Source organism: Mastomys coucha, unplaced genomic scaffold (assembly GCF_008632895.1).
Source record: "Mastomys coucha isolate ucsf_1 unplaced genomic scaffold, UCSF_Mcou_1 pScaffold14, whole genome shotgun sequence".
Classification (NCBI taxonomy): Eukaryota; Metazoa; Chordata; class Mammalia; order Rodentia; family Muridae; genus Mastomys; species Mastomys coucha.
In genome coordinates, this window is record NW_022196896.1 from 135,598,269 (window position 1) to 135,608,307 (window position 10,039).

A 10,039-nucleotide genomic window follows, 5' to 3' on the forward strand; every position below is an offset into this window, starting at 1 on the left:
CAGGCACACCTGCCCAGGTGCGCTCCCCAGCCGAGGCTCCCGGAGGCTCCCGGCAGCCCCCGCGCACTCCGCCGCCCCGCGAGGACACCTTCCCCGGCCGGGCCGCACCCGCCCCGCGGCCAGCACCACTCACCCTGCTCAGCCGAGAGAACCGAGAGTGAGCGTCTCTGCGAAGCTCTGCCGCCGCCCTCGCGGACTTTCTAACTTCCCAGCCGCCCGAGAACGGCCACTTCCGGCCTCCGCTCGCGAACCGGAAGGAAGCCTAGCGGCCATTCTCCGACGCCTCTGTGGGCCAGCCCTGACGGGAGGGGGGCCTCAGGGAAGGTGTCAGAGCAGATGGCCGGCGCAGGCGCCGATGGCGAGTACGCAACGCGGAGCTTAGGGCGGACAGGGCCGTGTGGAGGATCTCTCGGTCTAATTACTGACTCCTGGTCTTTCTCGAGTCTCTTTTTTAAATTGTGATTCTGCTCTCCCCCCCTCCTTCAGCAAATGGTTGCGCCTGTCCCGTAGCTCTCCTTTGCCCGCATTCCAGAGCACGGCGAGAGGCGGGGACCCCCGTGTAAGTCCATTTAGGGAAATCGAGAAGTGCCGTGGGTCTCACGTGACTGGCCGTGGCTCCTCCCCCAGAGCCCGGCGCCTCCGCTCGGTTGGAGTGCGCCTGCGCAGGAAACTCGGGCGACTCAACGTCTAGGTCAGCGCCTCAGGGTCTGGGCAGAGCGAGTGGGTGTGTGTGAGCGACTTGAAAAGTATCAAGGTTTTTTTTTTTTGTTTTTTTTTTTATAGAGTTCCTCACGCTTCCCACGCGGGAGAAAACACTGAAGTTTCAGGGCCGCACTGTCTCTTTGGTCCACTTAAAGTTCATAAACTCAATATTGATTGCTCCTCTCCCTCTTCCAAAAAACGTTCTCTGGAACTTTCTACCAGAGTCCCCTTTTACCCTGATGGTGACTCTGGCTTGCTCCACCTATTGTTAGAGTGTGAATGATGTAATTGGAATTAAGTGCTGGATCCATTTACCCACCCTGTCTCCTTGTGTGGGTCACCTGCTAACAACAGTTCTTATTTAAAAGTAGAAAGGTCAGAATTCTGTGGAGACCATACGGTTACGTGTTAAATATCCCCAAGGCCAGTTGTTTTCTTCAAGAAGCATTCGTTGGATTAACTAGTGATATGGTTTAAAGTTAACTCAGAGGCAAGGATACTGAGAGGGAAAAATGCCCTAATCCTATAGATGACAGAAACAAAATTTCCCTCCCTTCTTTGATCCTCACTTCGAGTGCTAACTAAAAGTACAGATTGTTGTGATCATAAAAAGAGAAAGAGCTATAAGAATGTGTTCTGAAGCCGGGCAGTGGTGGCGCACGCCTTTAGTCCCTGTACTTGGGAGGCAGAGGCAGGTGGATTTCTGAGTTCGAGGCCAGCCTGGTCTACAGAGTGAGTTCCAGGACAGCCAAGGCTACACAGAGAAACCCTGTCTCAAAAAAAAAAAGAGAAAAGAATAGAATAGAATATGTTCTGGCGAGGTGTAGGGGAAGGAGGTGCTTCGGTGGGCCTATGCCTAGGCATCCCTTCCCCCTGAGGGACCAGATACATGCTGGTATAGTATAGAGTTTATTTAGGGCATGGGGAAGGGAGTTAAGAGGGTAACAGAGAGAGAGAAAGGCAGAGAGAAGGAGAGAGTAGAGAAGTAGGGGATGGCCATGACCACATGGAGAGAGGGGGAACAACGGGCAAGAGGCAAGGGAGAGAAGCAGGAGTAAGAGAGAGAAGGGAGCAATCAGCCCTTTTTATAGAGCCAGTCCTACCTGGCTGTTGCCAGGTAACCATAGGGAGTAGCATACTTGGCTGCTGCCAGGTATCTGTGGGGGTGGAGTCTATACAGAATGCTAAAACAAATAATTAAGTATTTCATCTCCATCTCCCTAAACCAAGGTCTTTAAGAGCGGGTTCTGACTTGTCAAGGACTTAAGGGGACCAATATGACTTTTAGGGAAGACTGGGGACACAGCTGGTGCCTGGCTGTGACCAGTACATAGTTGGAGTGGGCTCTGATGCGGCAGTGCAGTTCCTCCATTAGGATGTGGCCTGTCACACTAGAAGCTTAAGCCTTCCTAAGCTCCCTGTCCTAAAGAGGACGCCAAAACCCCTTTCTAGGATGAGGAAATGGGCAGCTTCCGTTCCACCTCAGCTGGAAAACAGTACCCTCTTGCTTCTCTAGGAGCTGCCAATGTGTCTTTGCCAAGTTAATCAATAGGTATTAAACTGGTAAATGCTGTGGCAGGGGCTCTGGTTTGCCCATTTTAAATGAACAGTTACCACCTCAGGATTGGGGTGTGGGATGGAAGAGAAAGGGCGGAGAATTACAGGGAACAATTATGACTAGGTTACAGAAGTGCAAATAAACCTACCTTGGGACTAATGGAAGATGTTCCCAGAGGGCAGTTGGGCTGACTCTAGGTGTTAATAGAGGAAAGGAGAGAGAGAAGTGTGTCAGATCGTTTGAAGGAGCAAAGAACCCGCTCATGTGAAATTGGTTTCTGTTTACCCTATATTCATTCCCACAGGTAACCATGGATATACCAAGTCAATGTGGAAAAAGGAGTCTTAATATTCTAATGTTCTGATATGAAATTCTAATGATTAGACCCACTACTGAAAGCCTCTGACACTGACGTACCTGTTCTTTTGTAACCTACAGGAAATCTTCATGAAACAGCAAGTGAGTCCTTTTTACTCCAAGTTTGACAATTTGTGTTCTGCCCCATATCTTTCTTTTAGCAAGCTGTGTAACTCAGAGAACAAGTTCTTAGGTTGACCAGAAGTCCAATTTTCCTATATCCCTCCAGCCTGCCTTACAAGGCTTTCTGATGAAATGAGATCATTTACAACTTCATTTATTTCTTTTGTGTATATGGATATTCAACTGCATGTACATCTACACACCAGAAGAGGATATCAGATCCCATATGTGGGTGCTGGAAATTGAACCCAGAACCTCTGAAAGAGCAACCAGTACTCTTAACTGCTGAGCTATCTCTCCAGCCCCTCACTTATTGTGGTGGTTTGAATGTGCGTGGCACAGGGAGTGGCACTATTAGCAGGTGTGGCCTAGTTGGAGTGGTATGGCCATTTTGGGGGGAAGTTTGTCAATGTGGGGATAAGCTTTGAGTCTCCTATGCTCAGGCTCCACCTAATGTGGAATGGCAGTTTCCTCTTGGCTACCTGCAGAGGGCAGTCTTTCCTGGTTGCCTTCAGATCCAGACTCTAGGCTCCTCCAGCACAGAGTCTGCCTGGAGGCTGCCATGCTTCCTACCATGATGACAATGGACTGAACCTCTTAAAGTGTAAGCCAATTGAATGTTGTCCTTTATAAGAGTTGCCTTGGTCATGGTAACTCTTCACAGCAATAAGCCCCAAACTAAGACACTTATAGCTTTAAAAGAAGATTTTTCTAAGTACAGAAGAGTGGCTTTTAAACTGTCTGTGGGATTGTGGGTGTGTGATGGGTGGTGGTGGTGGTATGCTGTAAATCATGCATGTAACTCATTGTGCAGGTGCACACACCAGGCATGAATGTGTAGAAGCCAGAGCAAGATGTCTAATGTCTTCCTCTATTACTCTGTCTCTCCCTAAAGCAGAAGCTCCTTGTTTCTACTAGGCCAGCAAGCCTGCGGAATATCCCCCCCACCCCATTCCCCATCCCCTGCTCCCTGCCCATGTCTGTCCATCAGTGCTGGAGTTACAGGCTTATCAACCATTTCCCCAACTTCTAGTGGCTTTCAAACTTTTAGCTGAAACTTAGAGTAGGAAATTTATATCAGGGCTGGCAAGATGGCTCAGCCTGCCATAGATCTAATGACCTAAGTTAAATCCCTGAGACCCACATGGCAGAAGGAAAGAACCAACTTTAACAAGTTGTCCTTTGGCACAAGGCATGTAGAAAAGGCTGTGGCAGACAAGTGAGTTATCTGGAGATGGTCCACCATTTTTCGGGGCTATGATGGGTGCAGTCTGGAGAGGCATGGACCCAGAGACTTCACCCCAGGATTGCTTCTTGGTGCTGATATGCCTTTCCTGCCACTGTTACATAGACTAATGATTTCCGGGCATCAGGCCACCCTACGGGACAAATTTCCTGAAGATTAATAATATGAAGATGTACTGTCAAGTAATAATGCTGTTTAGGCGAATTGATTATTTCATAATTCCTGATAATGATTTTATAGAACTCCTGAACTGATTCAAGTATTTTTAAGCCCCCTGTAGAATAAAAAGCTACAAATAAGAGTTTGGTATCACAAACATGTGAATAGCACTAGGAAGAAAAAGAGGCTTGAGGCATATCTGTAATCAAGGGAAAACAGTCATTGTAGGTAGGTCCAAGGATGAAGCCACAGGTGACTATGATAAAGCAATGGGAAACTTGCTTTGAACTATAGTGAGCTTATAGAATAAATGCTGCTTTGAGCTTATGGACATCTTTCTGTAACTCCCTTTTGTGTAACATTTTATCTGTGAGATAATTTTATAAAGATTTTTGTCTAAGAAGCTATAAAAGGGCTGAAAGAAATGTGTGTACATACACTATGTCTCTATGTATATATGTCTGTCTATCTAAATGCATGTACATACATATGTATGTAGGTATATGTGTATGTATATAAGTGTGCAAATGCACATATGAAATGAGTGGAACTGGTGGTCCAGACCTGGACAAGTGTGTGCATGTGTGTGAGAGTGTGTGTGAGTGTGTGCATGACTTTCTCTATCCTTTTCTTTCTCGATGGCTCACAAAGAGTTAATGAGCTCCAAGCCTCTCCAAGCCAGCAAGTGGCCCCTTAGAGAGCCCAAGTGATTAAGTATCTTTCCTAATCCTCTGCTGCTTTCAGCAGGAGTCAATTGCCAGAAGCCATCAGCTTTTGGCATCAGAATAGCAGAGTTAATTGCTAGAAGTCATGCTTCTGGACCATCCTGTGTTCCACCTCGGTAGCTGAATGTCAAGGCTGGACCTTGACAGTCTACTGACAAGCTCACCCACAAAAATAAAGCAATAACAATTAAAAAGATGTGTATCACTGATACCTATCTGTGATGCTTTGCAAGTTTTCCTATTCTATTTAAAGTCTCTATAGTTCACATGGCTGCCATATTTTAAAAAAAAAAAAAAAACACAGGCTAGGTGGCTCAAATAACAAGAATTGTGTTTTCCACTCTGTGGAGGCTGAGAAGCTCCAGATGAAGGATCTGGTTGGCTGACTTCTTACTGAAACCCTCTTTCTGGTTACAGGCAGCCACCTCCTTGCCCTGTCCTATATAGCTGGGAGAGGCCTTCCTCTCTTCTTCCTATGGCTCTTAACTGATGAGGGCCTCACCCTGTGGTCTGTCTAAACTTTTTTTTTTATCTCCTAGGGGTCCTCTCTCAAAATCATACCCAAGTACTGGTAAAATGTGAGGTCATGTTCCACCAGTGCTGGGGTTCTCAGGAGCCAGGGGTAAGGAGTGCAGACTTTGCCTCTAAAGGAACACTTGTTAATGTCAGGAGACATCTTGCATCTTCATAATCAGAGTGCTGCTACTGGCACGTAGACAGTAGAAGTCAGAGATGCTGCTTGAAGGGCTAAGATTGAGAAAACACTGTACTATTGATTTGGGGGCTCAGTATTAAGTGATTATTTGGGGGTACTGTGAGTACCAAATGACAGCATTTATTGTTCCTTCATAATAAGACAGTTGTTTTCTGAGGTCAGGTCTAAAGAGAACAGGAGCTAAAGTTACCATATGCCCAGCATATGCCAGACGTTTATGTAACATTTAATTCTTATCACAGTCCCATGGGGCCTGAAGGCAGTATCACTTGCTTTTTTTACATCAGCCAAGATTCAGAATACTTCAGTTGTTTGCACAGGTTATCTAAATAATCATACAAAAAGCCAAGAAAGTATAAGTTATGTCTTTGATTTTTCAGGGATAGGAGTGAAAAAAGTATGGGGCAAGTCCAACCCTGACTCCTCTAATTACTTATGAATACCAGCAAATATTTGGTAATTGACTACTTACTTGGGTGCATATAGCTAATTAGTAGCACAGTTTAAAAATCTATGTTTTCTATTTTTTAAAAAAATCTCAAGTGTGTATTTCTGTGTGTGTTTATGTATGTGTCTGTATGTCTCCCTGTGTGTATATGTTTGTGTGTATGTCTCTTGCTGTGTATGTCTGTGTTTATGTATGTTTTTCTGTGTATGTCTCTGTGTGTGTATGTCTCTTTGTGTATGACTCTCTTTGTATGTCTCTCTGTGTGTATGTCTCTCTATGTGTATGTGTGTATATGCCTCTATGTATGTATGTATCTCTCTCTCTCTGTGACTCTCTGTGTGTGTGTGTGTCTCTGTGTGTGTGTGTGTGTGTGTGTGTGTGCGTGTGTGTGTGTGATAGGACAAGCTGTGGGAATTAGTTCTCTTCTTTTTACCATGTGGGTCCCAGGGCTGGAGTTTCATCCAGCAGGCTTGGTAGCAAGCACTTTTACCCCCTTAGATACCCCACTGGCTTGATCACATTTGATTTTGTTGTATGTAAGAAACTGTTGGGTGTTTCCAGGGCTGAACCAGGATGTGGGGTGGTGGGGAGGTTGGCACAGGTCCTAGGCTTGGGTAGCTGGAGGCCCTCAACTACAGCCATGAATGAAGGGGATCAGCAATGGGGAGACCTTGGGTATCTTTGGGTGGTGGGTGTCTCCAAAGGGCTGGTAGGCCAGAGAGCTGGCTCTAGGCCTGCAGTCTGACCTGTGTCTTGCCCACACTTGCAGAACGCCAGGTCATGTCTTCACCATGAGGCCGCAGCAGGCGCCGGTGTCTGGGAAGGTGTTCGTTCAGCGAGACTTCAGCAGTGGCACACGCTGTCAGTTCCAGACCAAGTTCCCGGTGGAGCTGGAGAACAGGATTGATAGACAGCAGTTTGAAGAAACAGTTAAAACTCTAAATAATCTTTTTGAAGAAGCAGAGACGCTTGAGGGCCAGTCATATCTTGAAGGCTGTTTGGCTTGTTTAACAGCATATACCATCTTCTTATGCATGGAAACTCATTATGAAAAGGTCTTGAAGAAAGTTTCCAAATACATTCAAGAACAGAATGAGAAGATATATGCTCCCCACGGCCTCCTCCTAACAGACCCCATTGAGAGAGGACTTCGAGTTATTGAAATCACCATCTATGAAGACAGAGGTGTGAGCAGTGGAAGATAAACCACAGAATACAAATCCCACCTCCAGCTGGGACCTTCATCTGCCCACTGGCTGACTGCAGAGCATCTCTACCTCCTTTTCAGATCGTTATTCTCTTGTTTCTGCTACCAGAGCCACAGTGCCACACCTGGAGTGACCGCTCATCACTCAGCATCCACTCTGTGTCTCCCAGTTGTGTAGGACTCTGTGATCTTTTGACTTGTTTCCAAGAAAATACAAGGAAGCAATTCTATTTTTTAAATTTAAAGCCATTTAAAAAGCAGGCAGTTGGTCAGCCCAAGACAGTCGTTTTCTTACCTGACACCAGGCTCATTGGTTCTCCTCATCCCTTGGGTCAGTTTCCTAGGTGGCTTTATGATTCCACAAGTCATGACTTAGCTCAGTTCTTCCCCCAGATTAGTAACAGGCTTTGAGGGTGTGTATGCCTGTGGTCCAGCTGATCCGTGGCCCAGATTCCCCAAGCTACCAGCCTTGACGTGCTTCAGATCTTAAGACTGATTTCTGCTGTTCAATTTCAGAGGCTCCTTGAGAGAATAATATATGTTACTTGTTTTAGTATTGCAGTTATTATTAAAGCAGTATTTAATGCAATTCATGTTGTTTCTCTGAAAGCATTTCTGTTAATGTGATTTACCTCAAAATGTTGGGGAGATATTGTGTGTGTTGCTTGTTCACTACACAGATGAGTAAGCACAGTCAGCAGATACTCAGCCATCAGATACGCCTGCCCCAGCTCTGCCCCAGTGTGTGACGAGCAAGTGTGCTAAACACATATGCCTGCCCAGCTCTGCCCCAGTGTGTGACAAGCAAGTGTGCTAAACACATATGCCTGCCCCAGCTCTGCCCCAGTGTGTGACAAGCAAGTGTGCTAAACACATATGCCTGCCCCAGTTCTGCCCCAGTGTGTGACAAGCAAGTGTCCTAAACATCTAACTCTAGTTTTGTTACAAATATAACTTAGGAGAGAAAATTGGTAGAATTAATTCTGTATGTTGCTAATTTGTAACCTACTTATAAACACTGATTAATAGCCTCCTCACATACTGTATTCATGGCACAGAAATCTTTTGACTCAAGTAAACTTTGGCTTCTGTGTAACTTGCAAGTTAAAGTTGATTTTTCCAGCCCTTCTTTATCTCTATACTCTTAGTGTTGGAATTTCTTATGTCCTTTTGTTTAGGAATTTGAGAGCACTGTGTTTGGGAGAAGGTAAGAAACATAAGGAATGGTCAGGCAGTGGTGGCATAAGCCTTTAATCCCAGCATTTGGGAGGCAGAGGCAGGCAGACTTCTGAGTTCGAGGTCAGCCTGGTCTACAGAGTGAGTTCCAGGACAGCCAGAAAAACAAACAAACAAACAAACAAACAAAAGAAACATAAGGAATGAACAAAGCAGTTACAAGTTGAACTTAGAGATATTGTAGGTACTAATACTGGATTTAATCTTTCAGATTTAATTTGTTTTCTGGGCCTTGTAGTTATTTAGTAAACCCCTTAAATCTGTGTAATAATTTAATTGTATAATCCTCATTTGTTCCTTTAAAACCTATAGTAGTTTGTCTGGCTTTTAAACTTGTTGCAATAATGTTGCCAAAATATTAACACATTAGTAAACTTTTCTTAAATAAAAAAAAAAAATGAAAGAAACCATTGAATGTTGAGAAATATGGGCTTACATTCTTATTAGTTTGTCATTTGAGACATGGCCTCATGTAGCCCCAGGCTGGGGCTACTTAGCTTCACCAGCTATTCAAACTTCATGAATAGCTGTGACCTTGAACTTCTCATCTCCCTGTATCTCCCTCCCAAGGGAGGGATGTGCCATGTAACTGGTTTTATGCCACTGTGGGAATTGAAATGACTTCATGCACAGTAGGCAAGCACTACTGACTGAGCCACCTCCAGCTCTGTCAGTTTGGTGTAACAACATACATTTTAATTCCTTGTAGGTGAGGTATCACTTTGTGTGTGTGTGTGTGTGTGTGTGTGTGTGTGTGTGTGTGTATGATGTAACAATGAGCTTTAATCTAATAGTCTAGGAAAACAGTAGGAGGTGCTCTTGTCTTTTAAATGGAGAGGATGTTTAATTAAATCTGTCTGATAATTAAAGTTAGAGCACCAGAGCTACAAATAGACTACAAATAGTGTATTAAAAATGTACAGGAAAGTCAATATGAATAAAGAATTTTTGGTTTTTTAAAATTTAGTCAATTTTTAAAAAATATTTTTTATGTTTACTTTATGTGTATGTGTTTTGCTTGCATGTATGTATGTGTAGCGTGTGCCTTTGGAGGTCAGAAGAGTGTTGGATCTGCTGGAATTGGAGTTATGGATGCCTGTAAGCTACCAGGTAGGCGCTGGGAACTGAACCTAGGTCCTCTGCAAGAGCAACCATAGGTCTTAACTGCTCAGCCTTCTTTCCAGCCCCCAAACTTATCTTTTCAATGTAATATTATCATTAATTCTTTAAAATTTTCATAAGTTCACACCATTGACTTAATCAAAATTAATTATTTTTAAGTCGAGGAATGTTAAACAAGGTGAAAGCACGTGAGACTGAGGCTGGGGGTGTAGCACAGCTATCAGAGTGATTGCAAGCACAAAGCCCTGAGTTTGCTCTACTGCACTCCATAAGCCCAGTGTGGCAGTGCAGCCTGTGACCTGAGCAGTTGAGGTCAAGGCAGGAGGATCAGGCCACCCTCGGGGTCTAGTGTGAGGACCGTAATTCCATATTATAATCATCTCATATAAAATGTCTCTTGAAAGAGTCTCAGCACAACCTTAAAGCATTATAAATGAACAA

At 44.6% G+C, this 10,039-nt stretch overlaps 1 protein-coding gene and 1 pseudogene across 9 annotated transcripts in view; one reads left to right on the top strand and one right to left on the bottom strand.

Annotated features, from left to right (window-relative positions):
• The window catches only part of LOC116088890 (myosin regulatory light chain RLC-A), a 10,207-nt gene extending 7,672 nt beyond the window's left edge, over positions 1–2,535 (bottom strand). The window contains exon 1 of one of the 2 annotated variants that reach the window (XM_031368714.1): positions 134–282. The gene's annotated coding sequence lies outside the window, so the exon portion shown is untranslated. Of the gene's footprint in view, positions 1–133; positions 283–2,408 lie in introns of those variants that run through there. The other variant, XM_031368715.1, reaches the window with a different exon arrangement.
• Positions 252–7,829, top strand: LOC116088891 (annotated as a pseudogene). Of its 7 annotated transcripts, none has more exons than XR_004118065.1 (3): positions 252–362; positions 2,565–2,719; positions 6,803–7,829. The product of XR_004118065.1 is annotated as a golgin subfamily A member 7 pseudogene, transcript variant X3 (transcript). The 7 variants fall into 7 exon arrangements; XR_004118068.1 differs by lacking the exon at positions 252–362 and adding an exon at positions 450–691 and having other exon boundaries at positions 2,699–2,719; XR_004118064.1 differs by lacking the exon at positions 252–362 and adding an exon at positions 454–724.
• Positions 7,830–10,039: the final 2,210 nt, after the last annotated feature.